The 6,422-nt window shown below is 32.0% G+C and overlaps 1 pseudogene; it reads left to right on the top strand.

The window, feature by feature from the left end:
- The first annotated feature begins 2,338 nt into the window (after positions 1–2,338).
- On the top strand, positions 2,339–3,397 carry LOC125828745 (protein SENSITIVITY TO RED LIGHT REDUCED 1-like; annotated as a pseudogene).
- The last annotated feature ends 3,025 nt before the right edge of the window (positions 3,398–6,422 follow it).

Genomic DNA, 6,422 nt, shown 5'->3' with positions numbered 1-6,422 from the left:
AATGAAGCCAGGGCAGCCAACTCATCATTTTTTTAATCTATATTCTACGCACATGTTTAAGGGTTACATCACCAAGCCATCCTATAAACTTTTGAGCATAATTATGATAAGGGTGCAATTCGGGCGTCTTCACCTCAACTTTCCCAGTGTTCACTACAAGAAAGTGGAGATACAACGACATTTTCTAAATGTCGTATTGTGATGTTTAAATGTCACAAATTTGTTTACCGACATTTATTTTACATTTGGACCAAATGTCGTAAATTTTAGTGTCGGGGATATTTCCGACATTTAGGTAATTGTCGGGAAGAATTTGTGACATTTATTTTATGACATTTAGGTAAATGATGAAAAGAATTTGCGTCATTTACTTTGCAACATATATGTAAATGTTGGTAAGATTATTACGACATTTATTTTTTGACATTTATGTGAATGTTGATAAGAAATATATGACATTTATGTGAATGTTGATAAGAAATATATGCCATTTATTTTTGACATTTAGATAAATGTCAGTATGAGATATATGACATTTATTTTCAACATTTAGGTAAATGTCGGTGTGAGATATATATGACATTTATTTTTTGGACATTTATGAAATGTCACTTGAACTTTCTGACATTTAGATTAAATGTTAGTAAAACAAATTTCAAGACACTTGTGACATTTATAAAATGTCACATTGAAATTTCCGTCACTTTAGTTAATGTCAACAAATGCTATTATTGAATGTCATAAAAATAAGTGACATTATTTTATATTTTGCCAAATGTCATATTAATATTTTAATGTCGCTACAAAGTTTCTTTAAACATCCCAGAAAAATCTATAAACAGTTTTTTCTCAAGACACAAATACATACAAACATTATGTGCATTCAAAACTATCTTCTTCATGATATGCAAGAAATATTATATAAAGCAAATAATTTCTAATATTATAATCAAAGAATAAAATAGCAATATAATAAGTTCTCTATTAAAGTAAACATTGTCAAAACAAATTATCTTTTCTATCTAAAGTAAAATTGAGATATAACTAAATGTAATAATCTCAACGTAAAATCAACCAATTACTCCTAATTCAAATGAAATTAAAATCTCCAGTAAATTTGCAATATATCTTTATGAAATCATCAATGCAAAAGTCGAGCATGATGAAGTTGATACTTGACCTCAATTTCTTTAAAAATTTTGCACAAGAAATGCACATAAGAAAACTTATAACTATATAATAATAGAAATTAGATCCCCATTAACTAGAACAAATTGGGATATCAAAAATGACTAATTCAATTTTTCTAAAAACAATAATATTAAGGAATTGATGCAAAAGTAGTAATTATATTCATGAAATTTTCCTTCTTTTGAAAGAAAAGAAAGATCTTGTAGTTTTTTTCAAACATACCCATTTCCTTTTCTTTGTGCCAATTACGGTAGTTCCAGTCTTCTTGATCATGTTAGCCTGAGAAAAAACATTGAATTGATTATTTTGATACTCTACGAAATACAAAAGTTAACATTTCATTGAATACATAAGTGTGCCAATTTTTCCAGAAGGAAAAAAAAAGAGGAAGATATATGATTGGTTCAACAAAACAAACATATGGTGCTGGGACAAAGATACAAACATCTTATAATGCAACTAAAAATGTGATAACATTAATATGCATTCACAGTGTATGTTGTTGTTTATTGTAAGAACTCATCTTACAATAAGCTAAAAATTCCAGCACACAGATTATATAGCACACAATAAACAATATAAGACCTTGCCAGATTTACATATTCAGTTACATTAGTTCCTTTTCCAGAAGGAAATGACCCTAAAGGCTAGTTCCCCCAACCCATGAATTAGTCATCATGGACAAATATATGTTCTTTTCTAGAATATAAAAGAGGAAGGGAGAAGGGGCAGTAGAAATTAAGAGATAATCACTTCATATATATTACTGAAATTTGAAGGAGTAGTCACAAGTTAAAGCAACAGCGAGAATCACAATCCCCTGCAACGTACTTTAACTCAATGGACCACTTCCAGAAAGAAAAAATAGAGAAAGAGGAAAAGTAGGAGCACATAATCCACAAGCATGCGTAATCTCTAGAACTAACCACCTCTTTCAGTCGCATGCAACAAGTTCATAAAACATCACAGATAGACTCAAGGTAGCACCATTACCAAGAAGAAGAGTCAAATTAGCAGGAAGAACAGTGGCAAACTCAAAAAAAGAAGAATAACAAAAACAATACAAACAATAAGGTCCCGGTGAGAATTGAGCTCCGTCGATGACTTTCTTAGATGCAACATCAGCTTAGCTCTACGATAAACATGAATGAATCTTAGTGAGGAGAAAGAGTGCGGGCTAGAATTTCACTTTATTTTTCAAAAGAAAAGCATCTGTGAGGTATTTACTTCTATTTTGGGGTTAGTTCCTTGACTAACAACATATTTCAAACATACTCAGTCTCTGTCATTCTCAAGTAGGTATAGAGAAATGGCTTCATCAGCAAAGACACCAGCTCTTGAGAAGCCTAACCTAGCTGAAGATTGGACTGTTGTATTGCCTCGTCATAGAAAACATAAAAGAAATTCTCAGAAAGTTATCATTCACAAACGGCAAAAACAAGAACAACTGTGGACTCTAGCAGATATTGAGACCAATCCAAAGAGATAATCTAAATTGATGTAGAAAATACAAACCTACATTAGCAAACTTGAGAGCTTTTCCTTCTGGTTGACATTTTTGGATCAGTTACAAACACCTCAAATATTTGATAGGTTTCTAAAAGCTGTGGGATCAGAAGGAAAGATGCAGATGGTAATATATGGAATTGGTAGCATAGAATCGTATGAGCCTCCTAGATTACAGCTTAGTCTTGCAATCTTAATAAAAAGAATATTTAGTTGGATTGGGGAGGTAGAGATATTTGATCCACTGATCTCTCTGGCAGAATTTAGGGTGCTGACAACTCTTGGTTGTTCTGTCCTAACAATCAATGAACAGGGTCAATGGCAAGCTTTAAGACCTACGATGCTCTTCATGCCACATTGTTATGCTGAACTATATGAGAATCTTCTAGAGGCAAATTGGAGGCATGATATATTGAGTAATATGACACTGTTTGGAAACAATTTTGAGGCGTATGAGCAACACGTGTCAGAGTGTAAAAACCTTAGACTTGCTGATTCTAGGAAGCATATCCTAGCAATTAGGCAGTTTGTAAAAGAGCTTCCCATTGATTCTAGGAAGCATATCGTAGCAATCAGGCAGTTTATAAAATAGTGTTCCATTGATCCTTTTTCAGATGATCTATTTCGTTCCTTCCATGGTTCAAGTTGGCATTTTTTCGACATTGATCCTCATTCAGATTTATGTGATGCTAAACCATAAACTCTTGTTTTCTGGAATGTACTTTTCATTGGAACTGAATATCAATTTTTTATTATGATTTAGGAAAATGTTCTCTCTTTAAAAAAAAATACAAACAATGAGGAGAGACCTAAGACACCTCAAGAACAGATGGATGAGGATAATTCCCAGAAAAGTCACAGTCATACAAGTAAAAATATTATTACTCATAACTCTTATATTGATCTTGTTGAACCAGATCTGCCAAACAGTCCAGGCAAAGAACTTAATTACTCAAGATCTGCCAAACAGTCCAGGGAGTTCTTTATGTCCAGTAAAGCTGGTCATAATGCACCTGTATTTGAGAAGTACCAGCAGAAAGCAAAGAACTTTATGTGTTCATGTTTTGCAAAGGATGACAGAAATACTCAGAAAACTCCTGGAGGTCTCATCTATAGGCAAAGATGGAACAATATATATTTTGTTACTAGTGTTGCATTCCTTGCCACTACTTATTCTGACTATTTGGCCTATGCTGGCAAAAACCTCATGTGTTCTTCTGGTTCTGTTTCTCCGAATGAGCTTCTCTCATTCTCTAATTCTCAGGTAAAGATTTTAACTTTGATAGAGTGATACAAGCCTGTATTATGACGATTCATCATAAATTGAAGCATGGAACTAGCAATGTGTTCTTGGTGAACTAATCATCATGTTTGATGTTTTTCTAGGTGGACTACATTCTTGGTGACAATCCAAGAGCAACAAAATAGATAACTAATATACGAATCAAGACTACAATGATCATTAGACCAGTTGACAATAATATGATAAATTAACACAATTTATAATTTCACTATACCAACTGAAAAACAACAACAACAAGAACCAAAAGAAAAAGACGATCACTTAGACTGTTTATGTGTACATGACGCGCAATTAATAGTTTGTCAATTAATCCATATTAAACAAGAAAGATGAATTAGTTGATCCTGTGATCATATAAACGTTAGGAGTTACACAATTAAAATAAAATTCAAAATTTTAATGAAATTTTCTCTAACCTTTCTTGTGTGAACACCTAGACCAAGTGATGATGGTTGTTGACAATCTTTAAGTTGATTATCAGGAACCTATTGCAAAAGAGGAAGACTATTATAATTAAGAGAAACTAAGTTTTCATCTAAAAAAAGTATTTTTTTGTGAGCAACACAATTATTTCACCTGCTATGATTTTAAATTTGCATCAATATTAATTCCCAAAGAATATACATATGCTTGTATTCCTTCCTTCATTTTATCCGCTATAATTTCTTCCATATCCATTTTTGCTTCCGATAATTTTCTCTTCATCACTTTGCTATTCTCTTTTGCTTCCTCTTTTGCTTCTAACATATTTTTATCCATCGCTTCCATCTCTTTTTTTTGCTTCATACATCTTCTCTGTCATCTCAATTTTCATAGCTGAGGTAGCTTTTTGAACTTCCATCTCAACCCTTGTATCAAAATCTCTTTTTTCAGCCTGAGATCGTTTATATACATGGCCATATACTAAGCTAGGAGACATTTTTTTTCTAGAGTTCGGACAATTCCATGAGTGTATGATCCCATTACTTGGGAGTACACATCATTAGGAGCACTTCGGGGGACATTCAACTCAGGATACACCTCGGCAAGATCATCTATTTGTTTCTATTTGAAAGAAAGGTAAAGTAATGAGAATATTTTAAAGAAAAAATGTAATAGAAAGAAAGTACCTATATATTTTTAAAGAGTAAGAGTTTACCATAACTTCACCATCTATCTCATTTACTGGTTCTTTATTCGCTCTAATGTGAGTTTTTTTTAACACCTCAATACGAGTTGGCTTTACACCATTATTCATCTTTGTCATCTGTTTGAATAGTAAGAGATTGACATTAAATATTCACGATAAGTATTATTTAATATATAAATATAGAAAATAAATAGTGATTACTTCGTACATTGTCAATAATTTGAGAATGACTTTTTCTCCCTGATGTGTGTGGCATAGTCAATTTTTTTTTACTTTCTTTGTTTCTCTCACTCTTTTCCTAGAAATTTGAAGACAACAATATATAAGAGGACATGCGCAATCTTGAATATATAAAAGAAATAGCCAAGAAAAAATATAAAAAAGCATCATAGTTGAGTTTCACAAAATGCAATCAATTTCTATACAAGAACATTTTGTGCAGGTTGGGAAACTGGACATGTACAACAACATTATTTCTGCGATTTAGAAGAAAAGGACAAATCACAAAGAACTTCTAGTTGTTCTACAATAAGAAGTATAATCAGGGAAAACAGGACTTCAATAATTTATGACATCTTCTATGAAATTCTCATTTATTAAAACAAATGCAGAAATAGAAATCTAGCACATACCTTTGCTTCTTTTGAGCTCCAATAATGAACTAATGAATGCCACTAATCTTCTTCAACTCTATCTGGACAATGAGCTAAACGCTCAATATCAGTGTTATATGGGTCATATCCAATGGTTTTTTCTTCATGCTTTGATTCTTTCCATTTAGATCCAAATGACATCATCAGTATGCGTTTCATGTCATCAGTTGCGTCAGTATTTTCCTGTACATATATTTAATACACAACTCATTTATAAAATAAAATATAAAAACAAAAACATCTTAGTATATAGGTTTTGTGTATACTAAGAACCTTGATATGAGCCCATATTCTATCCTTGTACATACTAGGTATAAGCCTCCAATCTTTATGATTCAGTGGCGCCAAGATGCCATTTCGTGCTAGCACACCAAGTTTTGAACTTAATCTAGCTCCTTCTGACCCAATAACTTGACCATTGTTATTCAATTCAATATGTAAATTTCCACCATCTTTCCCCCATCCCGAGTGCATCATAGTGGGACCCTAGTTCGCTTAGATTGCTCTTCACTCTCATTAGAATCTATAATTAATCAAAGATAAAAAGAGGCAAATTTATTATTTATATAAACATTATCTAACTACATTATACTATGAAAGGAAGAATAAATATCATGAGATTTAATACCTGGAATATTTT

The sequence above is a fragment of the Solanum verrucosum genome, unplaced genomic scaffold, assembly GCF_900185275.1.
Source record: "Solanum verrucosum unplaced genomic scaffold, falcon-dt-bn FXZP01000021.1, whole genome shotgun sequence".
Taxonomy (NCBI): domain Eukaryota; kingdom Viridiplantae; phylum Streptophyta; class Magnoliopsida; order Solanales; family Solanaceae; genus Solanum; species Solanum verrucosum.
This window is presented reverse-complemented; position numbering and strand designations above follow the sequence as displayed.